The 25,622-nt window shown below is 51.5% G+C and overlaps 1 protein-coding gene and 1 long non-coding RNA gene across 4 annotated transcripts in view; one reads left to right on the forward strand and one right to left on the reverse strand.

The window, feature by feature from the left end:
- Positions 1–25,622, forward strand: part of PRKAG2 (protein kinase AMP-activated non-catalytic subunit gamma 2) — a 265,070-nt gene that overhangs the window by 5,582 nt on the left and 233,866 nt on the right. The window lies entirely within an intron of this gene.
- On the reverse strand, positions 13,381–15,513 carry LOC140604425 (uncharacterized). Its single transcript, XR_012007318.1, has 2 exons — positions 15,135–15,513; positions 13,381–13,650 (listed from the first exon to the last, which is right to left on the reverse strand). It is a non-coding gene; the product is annotated as an uncharacterized lncRNA (long non-coding RNA).

The following is a 25,622-nucleotide window of genomic DNA, read 5'->3' on the forward strand; positions in this document are numbered from 1 at the left end:
CATCCTTCTCCTTGTGTATCTGCCTACCTATCTATCATGATCTACCATGTTCACTTTTCCAGTTGTCATTAACAAGAGATGTCCTTGGCTACTGACTCTTGAACAAACATAGGATACTGCTGGCTTCCAAGTAAAGATGGGAGCCCACATCAGCCCCCAGCCAAGGCCACCCCGTGTGGCCTGTTAGGCCACACTGGAATGTTTCTTGATTCAGCCCTCTGGTGCATCTTGGGGGCCCTGAGTGTAGGCTCTCCTAGGGCCCAGGGTATCATATCAGGACCTTTAAGCTTCAAGTCAAGCTCCTTGGTGCTGGAACCCCCGGAATGGTCCTGTGGTTCCAGGGTTTGTAAATGAGTACTGGGCGTGCCTCCACAGCTCGCAGGATGTAAATATGGCAGACCAGTGAGTAGGCTTCCCAAAATGTGGGCAGAGCATGTGGGCTGGGTGCCGGTAAAGCGCAGCCCTGCACTGAGCCTCTGGAGGGAATAGGCAGGAAGAGAATGGATAGAGAAGTCCCCTTGCTGGAAGGCTCTACCCTACAGAGTGTGCATGGACCTCCATGACCAGTTCCAGTGATCTACGCAGAGCATGCACAAAACTCAGGGATTTGCTGAATCACTGTTCTGTGCTTTAAGGTGTACCCTAGGGTTGGGCTGTACCCTTCTCTTGTCCTCTCGTTGGCCCCCAGATGGCCCAACTGAGAACAAGCACATTCCCCATCCCATGGTGAGGTGACATGGTGGACATGGAATGTGTTCTTTATTCTAGCCTCGTCTCTGCTGCCCGGTTCTCACTCTGAGGGCCCAACGGTGGAGGGGGTTCAAGACCCTTGTGCCAACCAGGCTCTGAATACTGCCTAGTGGCCTACTGACCACTGCTAACATCATGGATCATTATTTCACCAAAAGGACACCCCCAGTAATCCGGTAGCAAAGACAGAAGCAGCCACAATATAGTTTGTATGCTCAATAGTGCATCATTTCACATATCACATTAGGATTCTCGTTGCTTGATAAGTATCTCTCCCTGGCCTGGTTGTTTTGTTATGTTTTGTTTAGCTGCCCTCCTCCAATTCACCCCAGCAAAGCTGTATTCTGCTAATCTGCAACCGGGGATTGCACTTCTGGGTGTGCTAACCAGTCGATGGACTGGAGGAACATGGGAGCACTTTGTACCTGCCAGTGCCTTCTCGTCCACTCAGACATCATACCGTAACTTCTGACATGACTTAATATCCTCTAAAAATATTCAGGCAAAGACATGTGCTTTTAAATGATGCTGTTTCTTGACCATTTTACTTTTCTGGTTTTCCAGTTTTTATTTGTTCAGCTCACTGCCAAAGATTTGCTGTTTCTGGGCACCATTTTACTTTTATGGGGGCGACTGGGGCTGCTGAACAGGGCAGCGGGCACTCCTTAGAGCTGGGTTAGGATCCAGCACTCTTTTCTCTGTTCTCCTCCAGCCATCCTCCTTCTGACCCTGAACCATGAATATGATCACACATGTGACATTGTGTCTCCTGCTTCTTTCAAGAGGATGGGCCAACCCATCTTGAAATGCCACGACATCAAACCAAGTGTCAAAAATTTGTCAAGTGTTTTAAAATGTAGGGCAAACAGAGGCCGATGAGATGCTGAGCAGGCAAGAGCTGAGGCAGCGTCCTTAATCTGCTTGGTTAGCTGACCCTGATCTTGCTCTGAGATGGGCAGGGGAGCCGCAGGAGAGTCAAGCTGTGTGTCCCTGAGGCTTAACCATTGGGAATCCTTAGACACCACACTGCATGGTGTATGTGAGAGGCAGAGGATGCAGTTGGGTCTTTGGGGTCCTGATTGCCCTCCAGGGGGCGGCTCTGTGGCCTGCAGTAGAATGGTTAATCCCAATCTCACTCTCTCTCTCTTCCACTACCTACTTTGAAAATAATTTGATCTCTATTCTTTTCCTTCCTGTTGACAGGAAACCCTTCTCTGCCAGCTCAGGGCTTGTCACAGACCAATCAGGTAGCATCCAGGCTTCGGGGCTTCTGCCAAGGGCCTCTGTGTTTTGATATATTCTGATCTGCAGCAAAGTTGTTGGTGAATGTACAAGAAAGACCAGTTTGCTCTTGGTAACCCCAGGGGTCCAGCCTTTTTTCCGTGATGCCGTGGGAAGCCCTGCAATTCCGTCACCCTCCCCACTCTCCTCCGGAGGGGGAGCACAGCGGGGACAGCTCAAGACCTCCATCTGTGCTGGGCAGGGGGGCGGGGTGCACACAGGAGGAAGGACACAACCAGGCCAGGAAGAATTTTAGAAAGTGGGACACCTGCTTCTCTGTTTCGAAAGAAAAGGAGGACTGGGGAATTGCTGGGAATCATATTTACAGGCAGGGTTAAAGCAGGCCCTGGGAAACCAGTCAACTCATTCCTGTCTGTTTTCCAGGTGATGTGGTGGCCCTGAGGGTACAAAGATGAACAGGGGTATAGGTTGAATTATGTCCCCAAAAAAGATACATAGAAGTCCAAACCACTGGTGCCTGTGAATGTGACTTTATTTGGGAATAGGGTCTCTGCAGAAGTAATGAGCCTAGTTTAGACAAAGCCATTAGCCTGGGCTCCGAATCCAGTATGACTGGTGGGTGCCCTTGTAAGGAGAGAGGAATGTGGGTACAGACCCTGAGGGAAGTACATGTGAGGACAGGGACAGAGCCTGGTGTGGTGCAGCCACAAGCCAAGGCACACCTGGGGCCCCTGGGAGCAGGAAGAGGCAAGAGTGGATCCTCCCTCTCCTTAGAGGATTTGGAGGGAGCAAAGCCCTGCAGACACCTTGATTTCAGACTTCTGCCCTCCGGAACTATGAGAGAATACAGTTGTGTGTTTTTTTTTTTTTTTTAATTTTTTTTAAAGATTTTATTTATTTATTCATAGAGATGCAGAGAGAGAGAGAGAGAGAGGCAGAGACACAGGCAGAGGGAGAAGCAGGCTCCATGCAGAGAGCCTGACATAGGACTCGATCCCGGGACTCCAGGATCATGCCCTGGGCTGCAGGCGGCGTTAAACCGCTGCGCCACCGGGGCTGCCCCAGTTGTGTTGTTTTAAGCCACCTTGCTTGTGGCTCTGTGTTAGGGTGGCCCCAGAGACCTAATACAGCAGGGCCCCTGCCTTCGAAGCACACTGGGACAATAGTCAACCAACTACCACTTGTGTTGTGGTGGGGTCATGTGAGCAGGTGCTTCGAGGGGCCAGGACACCCCAGCACTGCCCAGAGAGAGTAGCCCAGGGCCCACAAACCTGGGCTTTCTACCGTCCACCACTCATTGACTGCATTGCCCCAAGATCTGGGTCTTTCCCAGGATCCCCCCCCCTCTCTGATGGCTCCTCTGCTGGAAATCCTAGCAGGTGGGTGGGCCTGGTCAAGGGCCTGAGAAAAGGCTGGGTGGCAGCTCCCGACCCTGCTTGTCGGGAGCACCTTCTCTTGCACCTAGAATGGAGAGCAAGGGGGAGGGTAGAGAATGGGAGCCGCCAGCCCAGCTCAGTCTGCTCAGCTTCCAGAACACTGGCCGCTCTCTGTCTGTTGGGCTAAGGTGGAAATGCCTGATTCCACCCTGCCTTGCAGTGTGGGCCGTGCACATGGCTTTTGGGTTATGGGCTTGAGCCATTATCACCTGGCCCCATTCTTATCTATAGCATTTGCTGTAAACAAACACCCCAGAGGTTTCTCCTCCAAATCCAGACATCACTCAGGGGGTGGTTTCATTCATAGTAGCTATGACTGATCAATATCATTGATTATCAGATACCATCTGGGAGGACAAGGTTGCATCAGATTTAGTTAATACTGATGGAGCACTGGCTATGTGGCAGGTGTGTACTTCTATATAAGCCATCTCTCTATCTCAAAAATAAGCCTGTAGAAATATCGTCACTCTTATAATCAGTGTTTCTAGCCTCACAATAGACAAAGGAGTGCCGGCTGTCTGTGGCTCACAACTGTTTTAGTCCAGCTTGCTTAGAAAACTCTCGGGATGTGTTTTAATCGGGTTTTGATGTCTCTTCTTGGCTCCACCCCAGCCCCTGGCTTTTGATGCCCCGTGACCAGTCCAGGCAGTGTGGGGGCAGGAGGCGAGGACTGCTGGGGGAGCAAGACACCACCCACATGATTGTGGTCTTCCAGAAACGAAACCCCTGGTCTGGCCAGCTGTCTTCCAGCAGTTTGCCCTTGGGGTTGACTAGGTCTCTGTACTCTTTATGTGGCTCCTAATTTTTTAGATGAAGGTCATTAAAAGCAATTCTCTATCCTTCTCATCTCAAAAATAAATAGTCTGCCTTCTCTAATTTCATAGCTCTTATTATTTAGTCCTTTCTCAATTTTTTTTTTAATTAACAAAATCTTAGAATAAGCACTAAATCAAGAATTGGGAAATCTCGTGTTGGGTCTTTTGCCAAATAGTTGCAGAGCTTTTCTTACTAAGTTAGCAGACGCTTATTGAAGGCCTGTTGTGTGCCAGGCACCGTGCAAGGCTCGGAGAACCCTCCTGTGATGGGGCTGAGTCTATAGAGGAGCCTCGAACATCTGTCACTATGTCCGTTCATCTTTGTTATCAAATATCAAAACACTCCAAAACATAGTGACTTAAAATAACACACATTTAGTATTTCTCAAATACATACAATATATATAGTAATTAGTATTATACATAACCAGTAGGTTGATTGTATTGTTACATAAATACTTATTAAAATATGGTTATGTATAAATGTAACCTATTAACATGATACTAAATTGTAATGTGTAATATTTAATATATTAATATCATATTAAACATATAAAATAATAGGTTTATATGTTACATAATTAGTACCATTATTTAATGTTATATGATTAATACTTATTTTATTTTTTTAAAGATTTTATTTATTTATTCATGAGAGACGCAGAGACACAGGCAGAGGGAGAAGCAGGCTCCATGCAGGGAGCTCAATGTGGGACTCGATCCTGGGTCTCCAGGATCCCTGGACTGAAGGCAGCGCTAAACCGCTGAGCCACCCGGGCTGCCCAATACTTAATTTAATATAGTATATAGAAATATATATGTAACATATATATATATGCATAATTCTTTTTTAAAAAGATTTTATCTGTTTTAGAAAGAATGAGAGAAAGAGAGAGTGCCTAAGCCAGGGGAGGACAGAGGGAGAGGGACAAACAGACTCCTTGTGGAGCATGAAGCCCTACGTGGGGCTTGATCTCATGACCCTGAGATCATGATCTGAGCTGAATCCAAGAGTCGGTGGCTCAATTGAGCCACTCAAGTGCCCTTGCATACGTCTTATATTCTGAGAATATAGGAGAGGATTGCAGGCTGGATCTCCACGGGGCTTCCTGTGGGGCCATGAGTGAGGCAGGAGCCATATAGCCTGGGTCCTTCCAAAGCTGGGCCACCCAACCTTCTACTTCCTCACCAGAGCCAGGCCAGCATCAGGGGTGCTGTGTGCTCCCGGGGAGAAGCCCGTGCCAGAAGAACAAAGAAGTTCCTTGTCTTGTCACTTTTCTCTTTTTTCGCTTGTTAAGTGTATTCTGAGATTCTGAAGTGAGTGTGGGGCACAGATAATAGAATATTCTCAGCTCGCTGATGGAGGGAAATGCTGGGCAACAGTACCAAACGGGTCTAAGAGAGTAATTCAGCCAGGTGACTTCTCTGCCAGGTGCCAGAGGAGGTGAGAGCTCACCGGGGACCCCTCAGAGTGAGGAGGTGGCCTGGAGGGGCAAAGGGACTTGCCAAAGGTCACATGATTGGCCAGGGGCAAAGCAGGGATGACAACTCGGGTTTTCTCCGTGGGGAACATTGGGGCAGGCAGCATTCACCCCCACAGGTGAAGGAAGGCTTCTGGAGAGCCAAGGTCCTGTCTATTCTCTGCCAGAGATACCTACACCTTGGGTTGAATCAAAACATAGGGGTTGCTGGGTGGCTCAGTCAGTGAAGCGTCTGCCTTTGGCTCAGGTCATGATTCCGGGGTCCTGGGATTGAGCCCTGCATCAGGCTCCCTGCTCAGGGCACGGGGGTGGGGGGTGGGGTGGGAGTCTGCATCTCCCTCTGCCTCCCCCCTGTTTGTGCTCTTTCTCGCTCGCTCTCTCTCAAATAAATAAATAAAAATCTTTTTAAAAAATGAATTCAAAGCAGCTCTGTTTTCAATGGCTCAAAACCAAGGGCTGTGGGCGGCCGTGAGTGAGCATTTAGTCGTTTCAGAGCGAGGCCCTGGCTCCGGGCTCTGGAGCCAGTCCATTCTCTATCCATCTCCCGCCTTCTCTGGATGGGGCAACATCAGTTTTCAGGAAAGATTCAATACAAAGGGTAGGCTTGGCATGTAGACATAGAATTTACTACCATAATAAAATAATAATAAGCATAATACAACAACTTAAGGTCAAATGGACATATTTGCTTATATTCCTTGCTTCATGGTGAGCTCCCCTCAAATGATCTTTGTTACCGTCACCTAAAAATTATTCTTAGCTGGTGATTCTGTGCCTCTAGCTTTGGTCCTTCAGTGGTAGGGGAAGGAAAGAAAACCGGCTGAGGCAGAGGGAGGAGCTGGACTGTGAAGCCGTCATAACAAAGGCCTCCACTGACCTGCTCGAACATTCTGGAACTGGGATGGCCCTTCAGAGTTGCTTTGAATTCATTTTTTAAAAATATTTTTATTTATTTATTTGAGAGAGAGCAAGAGAGAAAGAGCATGAGCAGGGGGGAGGCAGAGGGAAATGCAGACTAACACCCCCCCCTCCTCGCCCCGTGCCTTGGCCTCCTTCAGACTGGGGCAGGGTGGCCAGACTCTTGTCTCCTTAATGAGACCACCTGCTCCTTGAGGATGGCATGCATCTGCACCTTTCATCTCCTTGCCCTGGGAAACCACCTCCCACACGGCTGATTCTAAGATGACGGTGATCGTGAGGAAATGCAAAAGCCCAGCTAAGTGGGGGAGAAAAGAAAATAATAGATATTCTTTGAGAATCCAAATGCTTAGTCAACTCTGTGAACTAATTTTGAAAATCTGGATGAGTCCGTTCTCTTCAAGTCTTTTTTTTTTTTTTTTTTTTAAGATCTTATTCATGAGAGACACAGAGAGCGAGGCAGAGAAACAAGCGGAGGGAAAAGCAGGCTCCATGGGGGGAGCCCGATATGGGACTTGATTCTAGGACCCTGGGATCATGACTTGAGCTGAAGGCAGACGCTCAGTCACTGAGCCACCCAGGCATGGCTATGCAAATCTTATGAAAAAATAATTTTCAGGGAAACCATGTTTTGTCGGCTCAGTTAAAGAGCAATTTTTAGGAGTTGTTTTTTTTCCCCCTTTGAGCAATTTTTAGGAGTTGTTTTTTTTTCCCCTTTTTTTTTTCCTCCTACCTAAGAAAGTTATTTGGGCTTTTGCTCAGGCTAATTGACTAGTAAGAGGATCATAAATATGCCAGGAGGTATTTTAGGTGGCATGATAATCCTTTGATTAGAAACCAGGCTGTCATTTAGACTGACAGAAGATGTGGAGCATAAACAGGGAGGGACAGGACTGTTGGTACAAGGCCAGGTGCCTCTGCCTCCCTGCCTTCACACTGGAGGAGGGGAGAGCATCCTCCCACTCGGAGGACAGACAGGGACCTAGCCGTCATTCGTGCGAAAGGCTCTAGAACACAATCTGTGGTGGGAGCAGGGGGGGGCGTGATGGTTTTCCTCTGCCCTATTGGAGGGTGACATGCAGGAGGGGTCAACCTTGCAGTGTTAGTGCCATCGTCTCTGGGGCAGTTTCCCGATATTTCCCGAGCCTCCAACTCCTCACCCGTCAAAGGTAGATCATCGTCCCCACCTCCCTTACAGGGCTTGGGCGGGGGGGGGGGGGGGGGGGCACTGAAATGAGATACAAGGGGAGAAGCAGGGAGGTGGTGACCTAGGAATGTTGGTTTCCTCTCCCGTGGGTAAGGTCCCCCTAAGGATGTAGCCGCCACCATCCCACTCCAGGTAAGATAATCTTCTTTTCATTGGAGGTGATTCTTAATGATACATTCAAATGGGAATTTGTTTTTACCCCTTGTAATGCTTTGGCTAAATACATGTGCATGTTTGTTTGGCAGATTTCCTTATTGGCAGGGAGATAGTCCAAAGGGCCAAGGCCCTGAGCCACTGTGAGCCCCGGGGGCTGTTTCTTCTCCCCTCCCCGCTGCCAGGAATGGACTAGAACACATTCCGAGAGTGAATGAAGGAGAGATGGCCACAGAGCCAGGGCAGGGATGAGAGGAGCCAAGTGAAGTGTAGGCAGGGAGCAGAATGGGAGGGTCAGTGTGTTTTAGCAAATTCTCAGTTATCTTGGGCACAGAGAACGAAGGGGGGCCTTTTGCAGCCTCCTCTGGCTGCTGACCACTAGTTTTTCCTTAAGGGAGGGGTGAAGGATTTGATGGGGAGGTAGAGCCTCAAAGGGAATGGAAGGTCCCCCCTCCCCCACCCAGGTCTAGAGGCCCCAATTTTGTGATACCTGCTGAACTACAGGTATCCAGTGGCCTACTATCCTTCCCATCCTTCAGTCCCATGAGGCAGGGCCAGGGGCCATGGTGGAAGGACCACATGGTGGAAGGGAGGCTACGACCCCAATCCCACATTCATCCACCAGCTTTGCTGACTTGGGCAAATCCCATAACCAGAGATTTCCCTCCGCTGCCACTGATGACTCCTGTCTAAGTGGGTCCAGGGCTCAGTGATTCATCACTCATTTCAGCACTGATCCTGGACAGAGATGTGCATGAGTCCCTAGTGTGCTGGCAAGCGGTCCTCACCTGGAACAGGCCGGTCCAGCAGGGCCAGTTGGGGCGGCCAGGCGGGTGCCCTCCTCCCATGGTTCTGAGAAGGCCGACAGGGCCAGGCGGGAGGGGCCCAGAGTGATCCTGCTGACTTAATGGGAACTGTCTCTGTAAGGCACCCAGCTGGGGGGTGGCTGAGCAAGTGCGAGAGAGAAGCGTGCAGCATCATAAGCCACTCGGCTCTTACAAATCAGAGGGCAGCTCTGGGTGCTGGCACCAACTGCAGACCGGCTTCTGGGCACAAGGCCTCAAGTGGGCAGGGACAGGAAGGTGGCAGCCCCGCAGCTGGGTGGCAAGTCACCCCTGGAAAGCCCTTCCCAGCAGCCCTTCCTAATCAAGCTTCCCTTAGCCCGGTGGATGAAATCCCGGGAAGGGCTGGGCCCAACCTGCCTCCTGGAGATCACAACGGGCTCTGCCACCCTTGGCTTCTTTCTTTAGAGTATCACACATGTCTGAGGGGGGCTGTCTGGATCACCCCCTTGTCCAACAGAAGGCTGGGCTTCTGTTGAGAGGAGGAGAAGGTGGAGAAGATTGCCCCCTTGGTCACGCTGTGGCCTCTGCCTTCCCAGCAGGTGCTGCTCAGGAATGGCCCAGTGGTCACCGTCCCCCAGGTCGGTGGTCCTGGGCAGTGCAGTGACACTGCCCACAGACCCTGCAGAAGCCTCAGGGGCTGCTTTTTCTGAGTCTGTACTGTGACAGATGGGAGAGGCACTGGCCTGAGTCCAGCCCCTGCTCAGAGGACTCTGGCTCTCCAGGTGGCTATGATCTGAGAGCTTTTGAAGACTCCCCTCGAGAGATGGAGGCCCTGGTGGCTGGAAGAAGGTCCCTTCTCCTCTGCATCTGGACCCTAGACCATCGGTGGAATTTACCTTCTCTTGGTCTTTCCGGTCCCTGAAAGCACCTGTGCATCATGCTTGGGTTCTTGGATTAGCAGACTCAGACCCGGGATTGAGTATGTGGATGTTTCTGGGAGCATGAGGGGAGCAGGGAGCTGAGGGGCGCTGTAGTCTCATGAAGGCCTCCGTGGCCACTTCAGAGTTGTGCAGAGTTATAAGATCAGGGCTGCGTCTGGGCCTGGGCACAGTGGCCTCCCAGCCTGGACACTCCTCACAAGGGGCGGGCAGCCAAGCACCACCATCCTGCAGCTTTGCCAACAGCCGGGAGTAAGCCCTCCACTCCTGGGGAGGCGCATCCGGATGCTGGACTTTTCCTGGGACAGCTGAAGGAGCCAGACCTGCTACCGTGTCTCTTCTACCCCTTTCCCTTCTGGGGGAAACAGGAAACAAAGGTCAGAGTTGTATCAAAGGTGGGAGGAACAGTCACGTCTGCCTTGCACTGTGCCATCTAGGTGGCATTTGGCTCAAATGATTCTCAAGGTCAGCCTCGAGAGAAAGGAAGAGAAACAGTGGCTAACAGAAATAGCTAATACTCATGAGCCGGCATGCCCGAGCATGTGTGTGCATTAGCTTACTTAAGCCAAGTGAGTCAGTGTCATTATTGTGCCCATTATACAGGTGGGAAGATAGGTGCATAGAGGCCAAGCTGCCTCGTCCCTGAACCCTGTGCTGAACCACCACTGCACCCTACAGCCCCAGGGTCTGGGTGGCAAAGTTCACCCTGAGGACACATGTGGAAGGGATGAGAGTGACTGTGGACGAACGAGTGTGAAGGATGGAACCCCTGGGGCAGTTTCTCGGAGGCAGGCGGACCCCCAGCTCCAAGCCTGCATGCCTCGGTGGTCTGCAGCAGGGAGCCAGCTGGCAAGAGAAGAAGCGTTGTGAAGGCCACCCAGGACGGGCCCTGACTCACCTCCATGGCCTCCACCTCTGCCTCTCTTCGTCCTCAGCAAACACCCTTTACAGCAGTGACTGCTCCTTGGCTATTTGACAATTGATGGGTCATGGGATTTTCCCTCATATTACTTTCCAGAATTTGCACTGGCTGGTGTCTTTGGGTCCAGGAAAGGGTGTCCTTGATATCAAAGCCGATGGATGTAGGTGGACACTCAGAGCTCAGGCTGCAGTTGGGTGGTTTCTCTTTATCCCCAACTTTGCTTGATTTTCTCTCCCCCCCTTGTGTTTCTCTTTAAGTTTTTTTTTTTTCATTTTCATCTGTCTCCCTGCCCTGAATCTCTTCTCATCCTTTGTTTTGTTTCTTTAGAGCTAGGTTTCACTAGGCTTGAAAAACCTGCCTTCTGACCCAATTCTCTTCCTTTGGTCGCCACACCTGCAGAGAGGCACTGGCGAGCCAGGTTCCTGTGGGGACGCGGCCCCTGGTGCCGTGGGGTTTGTCTACCTGTTCCTCTGACTGTCAGGTCACCTTCAAGTGAAATTGAGAGACACGTGTTGATGGGACACTCAGTAAGGGGCTCAGCACCTCGATGGCCTCTACCATGTATTCTGTCCCTTAGCTCTTCATTAGCTCAGTCCAGTTTGTGTTCCTGCACACATTTCTTTATTTTTTTTAAAGATTTTATTTATTTATTCATGACAGAGAGAGAGAGAGAGAGAGAGAGAGAGAGAGGCAGAGACACAGGCAGAGGGAGAAGCAGGCTCCATGCAGGGAGCCTGACGTGGGACTTGATCCTGGGTCTCCAGGATCATACCCTGGGATGAAGGTGGCACTAAACCACTGGACCACCAGGGCTGCCCCCTGCATCCATTTCTACAGTTGGGGAAACTGAGTCGTGGGGAGACTGAGTGATTTGCCCACAAGACACAGCTGGTGAGAGGCAAAGCCAACGTTGAAGCAAGTGTGGTTGCCTCCAGAATCTTTCCCTGTAAGATTTCTTCCCATTCCCCCTAAAGTCCTAGTGGGGGCGGGGTGTGTGTGTAAGGTTCTCGAAATGCCTGCCTGGGAGCTGCAAACATCACAGGATGGATGTTGCCTGTCACCTGTGTATTTCCCAAGGACCCTTTGTTAGATTACGGGTCTTGTAAAGATTTCGACGAGATTTGGGCACCTCGGTTTCCCACCTACTGTGTCTGTACCTAGACGAGCCCCTAGGTACTGCTGAGTCTAAGCAGCTTCATTTGTAAACCAGCAACAAGAATGCCCACCTGAGCGCTGTTTTGAGAATAAAATGACCTCACCTGAATGCCCGGCATGCAGCAAACTTGAATGATTATAATTATTAAAGCATCTTCTTCATTCGTTGGCTGTGATGCTGAAGGAGCCCCAGGAGCAGATGTGCGGTCGGGCCCCACAGCTCCTGGTGCAGCGTCTCTCCACATCTGCCCTGCTTGCTTCTTCAGTGGCTGCTCTTGCTCCTCTTATATTGTGCTTTATCCTGCTGCATTGCAGCCTGCTTGGGTAATGAAGATAGGCTATAAATAAATATCATTGGCACTTGATAAATTCTTTTTCTTTTCTTTTTCTTTTTTTGATAAATTCTAATTAAGCAAGCAAACAAACAAATCTCCATGGGGCCGTATGCCAGGTGGGGGTGTGGAGCTGGCCTATTCCTCGTCCTTTTTATTTCTGCCCTCCTGTTTCTTCCCTCCTCCCACCTGCCCCAATTCTCTGATGGCACATCCCACACGCACTGATCTTCCTGCTATCTCTTTGGATGATATAGTGTGGACCCTGGGATGTAGACAGTGGGGTGTGTGCAGTAGGGTGTGGAGGGTGGGGTGTGTGGACGTCGGGGTGTGGGCGCTTGGATGCATGGACCACAGGGTGGGGCAGGGTGTGTGGGGTAGAGGTGGTTGAGGGGGTGGGGCATGGGAGCGGTGTAGGTGCAGCCTGTGCCCAGGCTCAGCCCAGGAGGAGCAGGGTTCCACAGCCATCTCAAGCTAGGCAGGGAGTCTGTCCCCCTCAGGAACTCTGTCGTTTCTTGCAGCGTGCCCCTGCACATCACTCAGCTCCATGGGCTCCCATGGGCTCATCTCTCCCTCAGGTCAGTGGTTCGAGAATCAAAGGATATGGGACAGGAGAACAGGGGACTCTGATTCTTGACAGCCCCTGTGTCTGAGTGTAGGTGAAAATGCTCTTGTCCCCTGCCACCCAGCTGAGTCCAGGCTCAGTTGTACAAACTCCAATGGGGGCCGCCTAACCCCTGCAAACTTCATTCTGGAAGGTCTTTACGACCCTGTGAACCTTCAGGCTCAACAGGCCCAATTCCCCCTGCAAGGGTGGGGGCTGCATGGTTATGTCACACAGTTCTTCTGCTCAGGGGGCCCCAGTCTGCCTCCACGTGCCCAGGATGTGCGAGGGGACATACACAGGCACTCAGGATGGGCTCACTTTGGGCAGGGGCTTCCCGGTCCCAAGCCTTACACGGCCCGGGGGGAAGTCAAGGACCATGCCACCCTCAGCCTGACAACCTACAACACGGGAGCATGTACTCCTGGGCACTAGAGGGTCACACGCATGTGTGCCTGTGTGCATGTGTATGTTGTGCATTGAGAAAGAGATTGAGAGAGACACGCATAGATCCAGACATATGGTTACAGACCAGGAGACACTGGTATACCGGGTTTGGTTTACTGGAATTTGCAAGTTGAATCAAGCTGCTTGGAGGTTCATTTTAATTTTATCTTTAGAAGAATAAACAACAGTAGCCAGAGGGACAGGAGGACTTTATGATCTGAGTTGGGCACAGCACGATGATGTCGTAGAATGAGAAGGGAGCTGGGGTAAGGATTTTGGCTTTGGTTTTGTGGTGGAAGATCTGAGTGTCCTCAGGCAGGTGCCTGTGACATGAGGGGGCCTGGATTCTGTCGTGGTTTAGGGGCCGGAAGCAATGCGACGGTTCTCAGGAAGAGCCTGGATTCAGAGGGGGAAGTCTTGGTTTGAGGCACATCCATCCCTGTCATCTTCGTGCCCCATTTCCTTGGCGGTAAAAAGCAGTTGATCATATTAGGCTAACCCAAATAAATTATCCCATATATGACCAAGTTTTTAACCTCAAGAATGATAATCTTAGAGTTTACCTAATATCTGGTTCATCCACCATATAAAATTGTTTAAATTGACATACAAAAAAGTATCCGAGAATCAGTTTTAAACAGCTAAGACTCAAAACTGCAAATTATTTTATTGCCAACCCTGGCATTTTGGTTTTCCACCCCTCCCCCTCCCTTTGCTGAAACCCAGTGTTTATCTTCCTTTTTCTGGCCTCCTGCCTTGAGGCTGGGCTGTGGCCCGTGTGTCCCCCCTCCCCCCAGATGCAGGCCTGCGATTGGGGAGCCACACGTGTTGGCCTTGTCACAGTCGTCACCTATTTTTAAAAAGTTGTCATGTCATGGCTCGGAGGCAAGCTCTGAGAGGGATTCATGAAACCCTGCCCTAGGCTGGATTCCGGAGACACCCAGAATGCTCAGGAAGCGGTTGGAGGCAGCTGCCCCCTCCTCAGGGGGGAATTCTATGTAGGCCAGACCTAGAACAAATGGTCCAGATATCCCCTGCCTGCCTGGGGTGCCGGCCCAGGGTGGGTGTCTGCCTCCTGCTGGTGGATGCTGGCGGATGCTGGTGGATGCTGGTATGCTCAATCAGGACCACAAGAGGTGAAGAGGAACACCTGGGGCCTGGCACTCTGGGGAGAGGAGTCAAACTCTGAGCTGCTTCTCTCCCTGCTTGCCCCCATGTTTCTGTGGGGTTGGGGTGCCTAAGCTGCTGGTGTTACTGTGGGAGCCCCGGAACTCGGGGGTGGAATCTACAATCCTGGGGCAGATCCCTGTGTCTCACAAGCTGGCCTCTGTGGCCCTAATGCATCTCACAAGTGGTGGGGTGTGTCACGGGGCTTGGCGGTGTGAACACAGTGGGCTCTTACTCCCAGGAGGTTATACTCCTAGGGCTGCAGCCGCTCCTGTCCCCAGGGGCCAGTCTCACTGCTGTCTTTTTAGGCACTTATTCTAGTCTGCAGGCTTTGTGCAGGTGTCTGGGTTCTGAGGTGTCCATCCGCTCATTATCACTATTGGCAGTTTGCTTTGAGGCAGGTATCCCAGATGCAGAGGAGGGGAGAGGTGCAGGAGGGGGACAGGGCCTGGCTTCCCATGTTGGTCTGGCCCCACGTGGGGCTCGCTGGAAGGCTTCTCTGTGCTGTGTCTGCTGCCCCTGTGCTCCAGCGGAGGGCCCAGGGGACACAGGGCACAGCTCCAGGGCCCCTTCATGTCTACACCCCTGCAGAAGCCAAGGAATCTGAGCAGTGAGTGAGCTTCAGACGTGATAGGATTGAAGATGCACTCAGTTCACAGAAGGTAATAATGCAGAGTAAGACATTTGGACGTGAGGTGTGGAGGAGGATCAATGAAAAGTAAGGCTTCTAGTGCTTCTCCGCCCCCCGCCCCCCTCGCCCCGCCTCCAGAAGCTCGTACCTCTGGTCCTCCTGGCACAAGGGGCCTCCCAGCCTCCGCAGCCGCCAGCCCCAGGAATGTGCCCCAGGCTGTTTCCTCCAGGGCTCCCCCGGGGTGTCAAGGGTTAATGGTTAATGGTTTGATAGTGATGATGAAACTGAAGCCTGTAATTTCTGCTGAACAGGGGAATACGGAAATTTCCACTTGTAGCAGGCTTTGGAAAGAAACATCTACATCAGAGAAAAACAACTCGCCCACAACTGAACTGTTTGTGATGCACATCCCAGAGCCCAGCCAGGGAGCGGGAGGCTGCCTTGCGGACTCAGAGTGTGTGTGTGTGTGGGGGGAGCAGTTTCCAGAAAAGGGGAAGCTAGCTTTGGCAAAAGCAGAAGCGACCTGTTTGCAGAGGCCCCAAATGTGCCAGCCTCAAACGGGGAAAACTTGTTTTTAGCCAAGTGCCCAAGCGCATTATGTCAGCAGGAAGACGCACTCCCGCTCCGGAAAGTTGTGGGTTTGGCTTTTCACAATTGATTGTCATAACCAAGCTGAACTCTGGCCTTTACTGAGTGGTTTCCCCCTCCCTTTGCTCAGTATGTGTTTGTTTTGTGATATTTCCCTCCTAGGCCATTAAAAATCTGCTGGATGACGGTTGTCTCAGGAGGAAGAGTGTCAGTCATTTGTTTCTCAGAGTAAGGCGTTGGGGCGGAGAGAAGAGAAGGCCTTTAGCACAAGTCCTGGCCATCAGGGCTGGAGGCGCTGGGGTCCCCGGGCTGCAGCCCCACCTCTTCCTTGGCGTGGAAGCAGGTGTAGGTCATGGCCTCTGGAGGCCAAGAAACTGGCTCATGGAGGACTTCTGATTTGCTGTTGTCAGACTCAGGTCCCATCAGATTATTGTCAGGCTCCATGAGAAGGGGTCAGAGTGCTTCCCTCTTCTCCTTGGCATCCAGTGCCCTCCTGTGCTTCACTGGCAGATAATCTGGGGAGGTGGGCAGCCGGTGCAGGCTGGGATGGGCTTTATTTCCTGGACACAGGACAGTGTGGGTGGAGTGAGTGGAAAGAGCTGGGGAAAACTAAAGGGTTTGGGAACCCAAGCACATGAGTTCAAGTCCAGGCTCCACTGGCTGTGACGTTGGGCTGGTTCATCCCGAGAGGACAATTGCTACTCTGGCCCTCAGCTTCCCACCTGTAAGACAGAGGGAATATCCACCATGTCAGGTGATTGCAAGGCAGAGCACAGGACCAGTCCCTTTACATCTGAGATTCATTTCTTCCCTTTCTCAGTTGAAGTAATAATCGTTGTGCTCTCTCTGGTCAGCTACTTTGCAATTTAAATAAACAGGCAAGTTGAATTTTCTTCAAGTTGAATTTTCTTCCAGGAGAAACCTTCCGGCAGGGTGTCTTCCAATGAAACTGTCAAGAAACTCCCTGAGTCAGGGGACTGTCCCTGGTTTGTCTCGGACATGTCTGATTCACCTGCACTGTCCCAGGGTAATTGTTCAAAGTGCCCGGTATGGACAACAGTGGCTTATTTCTGTGCTCCCCTCCTGCCTCATTCTGAGTCACTGAGCTGCCTGTGTCGGGGTCCCCTTGGCCTGTGGTGCCAGGAGTCTTGGCCTCACTGGCGCTCTTACCCAGGGCCTGTGCACTGGCCAGGGCCCAGGGTCCTGGGGCTGGGCACCCTGCAGGCATCCCAAGATGCCTCTTGGGATAGCTGCACAGTCGTCTGGAAACCCATAGAGCACTGGGGTGTGAGCATGGAGGGATTCCCCAGATTGGTCATGCCCAGCAGTAGCAGGCGCTGTGTGCTGATCATGTCCCCCCAAAAGATATATCGAGGTACCTGAGATTGTGGCTTTATTTGGAAATAGGGTCACCGCCGATGGAATTGGTTGTGATGCCAAAGCGGGCCCCTCATCCAGTAGGACCGTGTCCTTTTGAGCAGAGGAAGCACAACTACAGAGAGGACGAGGCAGAGACTGCCACCACCCGAGGCTGGAAGAGCCAAGGGAGGGTTGTCCCCTGCAGGTGTCAGAGGGCGCTCTGCCGACACCTGACTCGGGCCTTTCAGCCTCCAGGACTGGGAGAGAATATGTGTCTGTGGTTTGAGGCCCCCCTGCCGCGTGTGGTGCTGTGTAGGGGCCGCCCAAGGATGAGAATACAGCAGGGTTTGTGTCTCTTCATCCCCTGTCTTTGGCTCTCCTGACCCTCTAGACAGAGACCCAGAGAAACTGAGGCAGGCAGTGCCTTGACCCCGGGCTGCCCCACCCATCTTCTGGTCTCCTGAGATCACTGGGATGCTAGCAGATGAGTTCAAGGAAACTGGAGTATTGCCAGCACTGCCTGAGCCTCGAGGGTGGGAGAGTGCTCTGACCGCCAGAACTTTCTCCAAAGACGCTTCATCAGGAAATCCTTTCCCTAGGCAGCTTGCCTCTCAAGGCCTGAGAGCATGCCAAGGCGGCAGAGTGTGCCCGTGCTTGCTTCATGCCCTCAGCACAGCTAAACTCCCCTGTTTCCACCAGGGATCACAAACAACTTCCTAAACAGTAATTAGTTTTTCTTCAGGAGCAGAAGCTATTGGGAAGAGCTCCGTGGGAGCAGGAAACTGGGCCCGGGGCCTGCCTAGGCCAGCTCTGGGCGGCTATGCCAGCCCCCGCCCCTTCTTCACCTGGGATGGGATGTGAAGGAGACACGAGATGATGTGTGCAAACTGAATTTGAGCTTAAAAGTTATTTGTTATCTTTAGTTTTGTTTTCTCATCTTGTGATGATCAAAAAATGAAAGGTGTCTGTCCGAGGTTTCACCTGGTCGGAGCACAAAAGTCGTGTTCTGAAGCCTTGGCCTTTGCAGTTGGGCTTCACAGCCCGGGACCGGGGCGGGCGGGGGACAGGTAGGGTGCACCATTGCAATACAGTCAAAGGGCCAGTGGGCAGCTGGTAAATGGTTAACGGCTGGCCTAGAAGAGCAGTCCAGATCTGTGGTGCTGGTTGATGGCCTGGATGAGTGTCACCTGCCTGCAGGGGTTCCTGCTGGTGTGACATGGAGGGGGAGGGAGGGTGCATACCACCTTTTCTCTTGACCTGGAACCCCAGAGGAAGGAAGCCTTGTGTCTAGAAGGAAAGCCACTTGCAAGACTTCCCATGCAGGGCAAGAGGGGGGATCTGCTGGGAGTGGAGAGAGGGCAAGGCCAGCCCATTCAGTTTACCAGATTAGCTCATTGTCCCTTTGGAGGATCTGAGTCTTCAGAGGATGATAAAGCCCCTGGACAGAGATGGAGATGGGAAGGTACCAGTCGAGGGGGTGTAGCCTGGGTAGAGTGTTCCACCAGGGTCTCAGGCTTTAAGGGCCTAAGAAAGAGTAGTTCCTGAACAGAGGCCAGCCAGGGGCCCACTGTCCCATGACGATGTGGCTTGAAAAAAGGACCAGAGCTGACAATGGAGAGAAAGTCACCAAGACCAGCTCACCTAACTCACCTCTGTGCCCTGGCAGCCCCCTGCCCCTACCAGTTAACCACACATGACCCTTGGCTGAGGGGGGAATTACCCACAGGTCACGGGCTCCCCTTGGTTGCTTTACCAAGGAGGCATATTTCTGCCAGGCCCAGCCTGGCTGCACAGCGCAACTGCTGGTGTGCCCAGCGTGATACCAGGTAGCCAGAGGCCCCAGCCAAGGGACACAGTCTTCCTGCAAGGTCCCGGCGGTTTCACAGGGAAATTCCGTAACCATCCCACCCGTTCTTCCCTCAGAGGCAGCCCCCTGCAGGCACAGGCTTTGTGCATTGTGACCTCTCCCCCACATTTTACACCCATGCCCGCTTTTACTATCAGAGTCTTGGTGATTTTGCAAGACAAAAATTTAATAAGCAGGTAGGGACTCACATTTGTGTCATTAAAGCACAAATTCCCTTGCAAAACAGCTGGGTCCTATTCCCAATGGTGGGCTCTGGTGGACCTCCTCATCTATGACCATGTTTCACAGAACGGTCATGGAAACACCCGCGGACCAAACTTTGGAAATGTGCAAATAGGGAAAATGTGTTAGTACATACTATTTCTTGAAACCTGTGGTGATTATAAAAGTAGGATTCATTTTTGCAAAGAAATTGGAAGAATGCTCACAGCTCCACACATGCAGATACATATATACACACACACAGCTGCACACAGAAGTGCACGTATGTACATATACTCACACAGTTGCACACACATACACACATGCATGCAGCTACACACATACACATGTACACACATACATACATGCACACATGCAGATCCACGCACACGTATATTCACACCTCGGCAGAAATGCCATCTCCCTCTGATGTCCTAATTAATGACCCCTCAGGGAAACAGAGGCAGGATCATGGGACAGGTTAGTCCCAAACTGCATTCATTAAACTTGCACAATTTGATTTGTATCCTATCGAAGTATAATTTTTTAACTTAAATCTTTTTTTAAAGATTTGTTTATTTGAAAGAGAGAGGGGGACGAGCAGGAAGAGACAGAAAGGGAGGGAGGGAGGGAGAGACTCTGGAGCAGACTTCCCACTGAGTGGGGAGCTGGACGCAGGGTCCAGTTTCATGACCCTGAGATCATGGCCTGAGCCAAAACCAAGAGTCACACCCTTATCCAGCTGAGCCATCCAGGCGCCCCTCTTAAATATTCTTAAACATCCTAGGGGGCACCTGAGTGGCTCAGTGGTTGAGCGTCTGCCTTTGGCTCAGGTCATGATCCCAGGGTCCTGGGATCAAGTCCCACGTTGGGCTTCCCACAGGGAGCCTGCTTCTCCCTCTGCCTGTGTCTCTGTCTCTGTGTGTCTCTCATGAATAAATAAATAAAATCCTAAAAAAAAGACAGAGAAAGAAACATCCTAGGACCAGCAGAAATGGAAAGCTAGTGATGGCTCACCATAAACGGTGATAACAAACACGGAAGCATCAGAGTAGGTTATCTGTGAGGGAACTGTCACCACTGTGGCTTCACTGCTCCCTGCTCGCAGCTGGCTGACCTTTCCGGAGACCCCTCATAGCCCTCTGCTGGGGTGACCTCCCATCTTTGCTCTGCTGGCCAGGCCCCCGGCTCGTGGGAGAACCTAGCCCCAGAACGAAGGCAGAGGGGCCCTGAGCAGCAGATTCCAGGGGTTGCTGGTGGTTCTGCGGAGCGGGTGAGTTGGGGAGTCCTACCACCGGGGAGCTGGAAGGCCTCTGACCCCCCAGCTGGATCCCTTGTCCCGTCACACCATTTTGGGTAAGGAGGGTGGGGAGACAGGCAGAAACCTAAAAATGTCCCCATAACCCCTGTTCCTTTTATTTTTCCCTTACCTCTTGGTCACTGAACTTGCCTTTTTGTGAAATGATATGGATCCAGTTGTCCAAACAAATATTTCTCGGACATCTGGCTGGTGCCAGGCACGGTCTGAGATGCTGGGCATATCAGTTAACAAAACTGTTGGAAATCCCTAAGTCAGGGGGCTTGCATTCCCATGTGGAATGGACACAATTAACCCCACATGCACACGTTACGTGTGCTGCTGCGAGTATGCTGCTCCGCGGTGAGGTTATGGTGTTTGCACCGAGGTCTACAGTAGAGATGATAAGAAGGAGGGCTTAACACTTCTGTAGTGCTTACGCCATGGCCGCCGCTGTGGGAGGCTCTAGTCTGCTGTGTTTCATGTTTTAAAGACTCCTGGGGATGGCGCACTTAAAATAATTGTCTAATCTACGAGAGGTGTTGGAAAAAACTCCGCCCGATTAGGTGCCCTCCCCTAGTTGGAAGGGCCTCTTGCCTCGTCCAAGCCTGACCCTCTGTTAAATAGCTGGCCCTCCTCTGCCTCCTCTGGGAAGCCCACCGACCTCACAGAAACGCAGGAGCTAAGGGCTAGACTGGTGTCAGAGGTGAGGGACAGCCTAGTAGCATCTCCCCATTTTACAGATGAGTAAGCTGAGGCGCAGAGGTCACCAGCAGACAGTGGCCCTGAGTGCCAGCCTCTGAGGGGAGCCACCTTGGCTTTCCCATGGCCCCGCCACACCCCTTTGCCTCTCCATCCTACAGGGTGTAGGGCTGGTGCTTGCCAAGACCTTGGAAAAGGCTTGGTTTCTGTGCTTGCTTCCTCCCTGGCCTACCTCCACCCTCCGAACCCCGACCAAGAGTTGAGGTTCAGGATGAGGCCTTGGGATCTGAAGGCTGAGAAGCCAGTCTGTCTGTGGCCAGATGTGGAGTCAAGGCCCCAGATTGGAGATTCCTTGTGCCTACTGCTGCCCCCGTCATGGTCTGCTCTTGATGGCGCCTGTGAGCCTCCTGAGGCCTGAGTCTCATGTCTTCCCCTTGGGCTCCCTGGCCCAACGCTGAGGGCGGCAGTGCCTTAGGTCATAGCTCCTCAGCTGACAGATATGAAGAGGGTGGATTCCCATCTGCTCTTAATCAAAAAGAGCATTGGCTTTGGTCTGATGTTTGAATGGGGCCCAAATCTTCCTGACCTTGAGTCTGCTGATTTCTATGAATTTATCTTGTTAATTTGTGTGGCAATAAGTGGTCTCCCACTCCAGTCTAAGCTTCCTTGGGAGGCCTCACCCCAATGTGGATAGACGGGTCGTGTGATCTCAGATCCTGGAAGGAGAAGGACAAATCCATTCATTCTCTCTGGAAGCACACCAGTGAGATATTGCTTCAACTTTGCTCCAGAAATTTCTTTATTTTTGGTGACATAATTTATTAAACTTTTGGGAGAACAACAACAGGGCAACACATGCGGAAAACCTAGCAACAGACACAGCCGTGTCATAGTTCAGCCTGACCTGGGCGACTTTTCCATGTCGCAGTCCTTCCGCAGGGCAGCCCATGGGCTGGGACGTGGTGTCTGATGTATGCAAGCTTCAGAACTTAACAAAATGACATATGGCTCTGCTTTTGGGTTCCATTTGTTTTCAGATGCCAGCTTTTCTTTTTTTTAAAGATTTTATTTATTTATTCATGAGAGACACAGAGAGAGAGAGGCAGAGACGTAGGCAGAGGGAGAAGCAGGCTCCCTGTGGAGAGCCCGATGTAGGACTCCATCCCAGGACCCCGAGATCATGCCCTGAGTCAAAGGCAGATGCTCAACCACTGAGCCACCCAGGCATCCCTCAGATGCCAACTTTATGGTTTATTCTAGGTTCTAGACAGGTGGCCCATCCATTGTCCATGTGTACCATGTGTGTGTGCACGGACCTGCATCAAAAGCTGTAGATTGGACACCTGCGTGGTTCATTTGGTGAAGCATCTGCCTAAGGCTCAGGTCATGATCTCAGGGTCCAGGGATTGAGTCCCATGTCCAAGAGTCTGGCTCCCTGCTCGGTGGGGAACCTGCTTCTCCTTCTCCTTCTCCTTCTCCTTCTCCTTCTCCTTCTGCCTCTCCCTGCTGCTCATGTGCTCCCTCTTTCTGTCTCTCTCTCAAATTAAAAAAATAAAATCTTAAAAAAAAAGCTGTAGGTGCAGCAGAGCATTGCACACATAAATTTACACACATGCATGTTGGTGTCCACACCTGTGTGTTTGCACGAATGTGGAAGCATCTCCTTGTATGTACTGGTATATTGGTATGGCTGGTATGTTGGCTCCTAAACCTGCATGGATGCAACCAGACTTGTCCATGTAGATGGAGCCAGGTCAACAGTGCTGTCCAGAATTGGACGCGAAGGGCATCCAATAGGTTACCTGTTCTCTGTCCAGAAGATGCACCTACGCCTGAATTCTAAGATCGAGGAGTCACATCAGAAGGAGATTTGTACGTAGAGTGCTTGTTAAGTGAGCTTTAGGATGCATTAACGGCAGATGGACGCTGCCCTCCCCTTCTCTCCCTCCAACCCCATGGCTGCGCTGTGCCACAGGCCTGGCCCCACAGCACTCCTCCTGGGCTGGGAGCCACACTCATAGCTCTGACCCCAAATCTCTAAGCCATATGTTCACTTGCACTTATTAGGCACTTTACGTTCTCTAACTAACTTAATATTCATATGTGACAGGTGAGGACCCGAAGCTCAGAGAAGGTAGGTGCCTGGCCACCACATGCCTCACTGGGGGGAAGCCCAGTCCCCCTTGAGCCACTCACCCTGCCCTGTTTTCCAGGATCCCTTGGGCTCGGGCAGCTTCCCAGGGCTCCTGAGAGTGTGCTCAGCCTGCGCTGCCCTGGCTTCCTGGACTGCACAGTGTCACAGGCTCTGCGCAGGGATGTTCCTGGAGTGCGAGCCACTCTCTGTGCCCAGTGACATTGCAGGTGTGACGGGCAGCTTGGGGCACGACACCTTGGAGGTCGGGGGCTGGGGGAGGGGGGACGCCAATTGGGTCAGGACCAGGTCTCCCATCGCCTGCCTCCCTGAGTGGTCACCAAAGCACAAGGCAGCGTTTCTTCCACCCTTGTTCCCTCGTTGAAGAATAAATGGTGCAGGTGAAGCATGTGGTAAACCGTAAAGCAGCATGACAGCATCAGACATGAGAAGGTATGCCCAAAGCATTTGGAATTATAAACGCTGCTGTTCTTTTACATCATCGACGCCGAATACAACTTTGCTGAGTGAGGAAGAGCAGAAGTAACAGATTCATGGACCATAATTTTCCAGGTGCGAGAAGCTGAGGCCCAAAGAGCTGCTGCGGCAGGGAATTTGTGCAGAGAGCTGCAGGCCACTCCTTAGCGGCAAACCTGCGTGTGAATCCCAGTCCGATGGCTCTGCTGTGCTGCACTGCTGGTCCCTCAACCATCATTTGGTGTCTCCTTTCTTGATCTTTTTTCTTTTCTTTTCTTTTCTTTTCTTTTCTTTTCTTTTCTTTTCTTTTCTTTTCTCTTTTCTTTCTTCTTTCCTTTTTCTTTCTTTCTTCCTTTGATCCATCCATCCTTCCTTTTTTCCTCCCTTCCTTCTTTCCTTCCCTTCTTTCCTTCTGTCTGTCTGTCTGTCTTCTGGTTAGTCTCTGTAATTGGCTCTGACTGAGAAAATTACTGCTATTTTGATTCTGGAAAAAACTGTTTTCCTATGCAGATTTTGGTCTGGTGAGCCCTGGGTGGTCGGGGTGGGGGACATGTGAGCACACCATGTTCCACTCCCAGACGATTAGGAAATGGCCTGATTAATGTATCTGGCGGCTGCAAGTCTACAGACTTGGCCCTGGAAGAACCTGCTCTTTTTCATGTTGACCTTGCCTCCAATTAAGTCAAGTGGGACATGTCCAGGAAACGTGCTTGCCTGAGACCAAGGTGACAGCCTGAGGCGGCTCAGGCTGAGTGCGCCAAAGGGACAGACAGGGGACAGACAGGCCAGCTGGCCCGAGCCTGGCCAAGCTGTGGTGTTGCCCAGGTCCAGGGGACATTGGGTCCACTGCAGCCCACGAAACCAGCCCAGCGCACTATACAGTTAGGAGTTGGCCTCCAGACTTCCTCCACTGGGTTCAGGTCTAGTGAGTCACTATTGTTGATTCTAGAAATGGAGGAGCCGCCTGGAAGGGGCAGAAAGGTAGACTTCAGGTTGTAGGATTTCCTGTTCCTTGTGCCCTCCTGCCTTGGCCCGTGCTTCTCCCTGGAGCCCCCAGCCTTCACGGAGACACCCTTCCTGACGTTTACACCCGCCGTGCTCTCATCAAGGCCTGTCCTAGGTCCTGCTTTGCCAGGAGCAGCTGCCTTGAACAACCCACAAACCATGTCTATTTGGTTGTAGGGAATGGGGCCTGAGGCTCCTGCAGAAGGAGGGTGGTCCTTCCTCCAAGGCAAGGTAGCTAGAAATAGTGCTTCATAGATCATTAGCACCTTCAAGGGAAGTGATAAAGGTATTTACACTTAAAAGCTCATTGCCAGCAAGGTGGGCAGAGTGGCACTGAGCCTAAAACCTTCTAAAGTTTTCTCTTCCCCTCTTGACCCTGTGATTGCCTCCTTTCTCTAGACAGCTTCTTTTTTTTTTTTTTTTTTTCCCTCTGGACAGCTTCTAATCTTTAAAAAAATATTTATTTTTAACTATTTCTATATGCCTTAATTCTGTATGGACTATTTCTGTATGATTATTAACCATTTTCTGCTTCTCTCATGACCCACGCTAAGCTTTGGGACGGCGACGGGGAGCAGAAGATGTAGGGATGTCACCTTGTGGGGGCACCTGTCCCAGAACCTCGTTGGTTTTCTCCCCTTTTTCTTCCATGATTACGGCTTCCTGCCCACTTCTCCTCTCCCTCCCCGTCACCCCTAGGTCAGTTCCAATCTGAAGTGAAGGCCATTTCCATCTTCGCCCCCAACTGTCTTCCCTGATAGAACCTTCAGTGGCCCCTGTCATGTTCAGAGTGCAAGTCCTCATCTTTCCAGTGACCTGAAGTCAGATGAATACGGCTTCACCACCTTTCTGACCCCACTGGTGACCTCAGCCACATGGGCCACGGCTCTGCTGTGGGCAGACCTGCCTCCTCCTGCCTCCTCCTGCCTCCTCCTGCCTCCTCCTGCCTCCTCCTGCCTCCTCTTGCCTCCTCTTGCCTCCTCTTGCCTCCAGGTCTTTGCACATGCAG

The sequence above is a fragment of the Canis lupus genome, chromosome 15 (genome assembly GCF_048164855.1).
Source record: "Canis lupus baileyi chromosome 15, mCanLup2.hap1, whole genome shotgun sequence".
Lineage (NCBI taxonomy): Eukaryota > Metazoa > Chordata > Mammalia > Carnivora > Canidae > Canis > Canis lupus.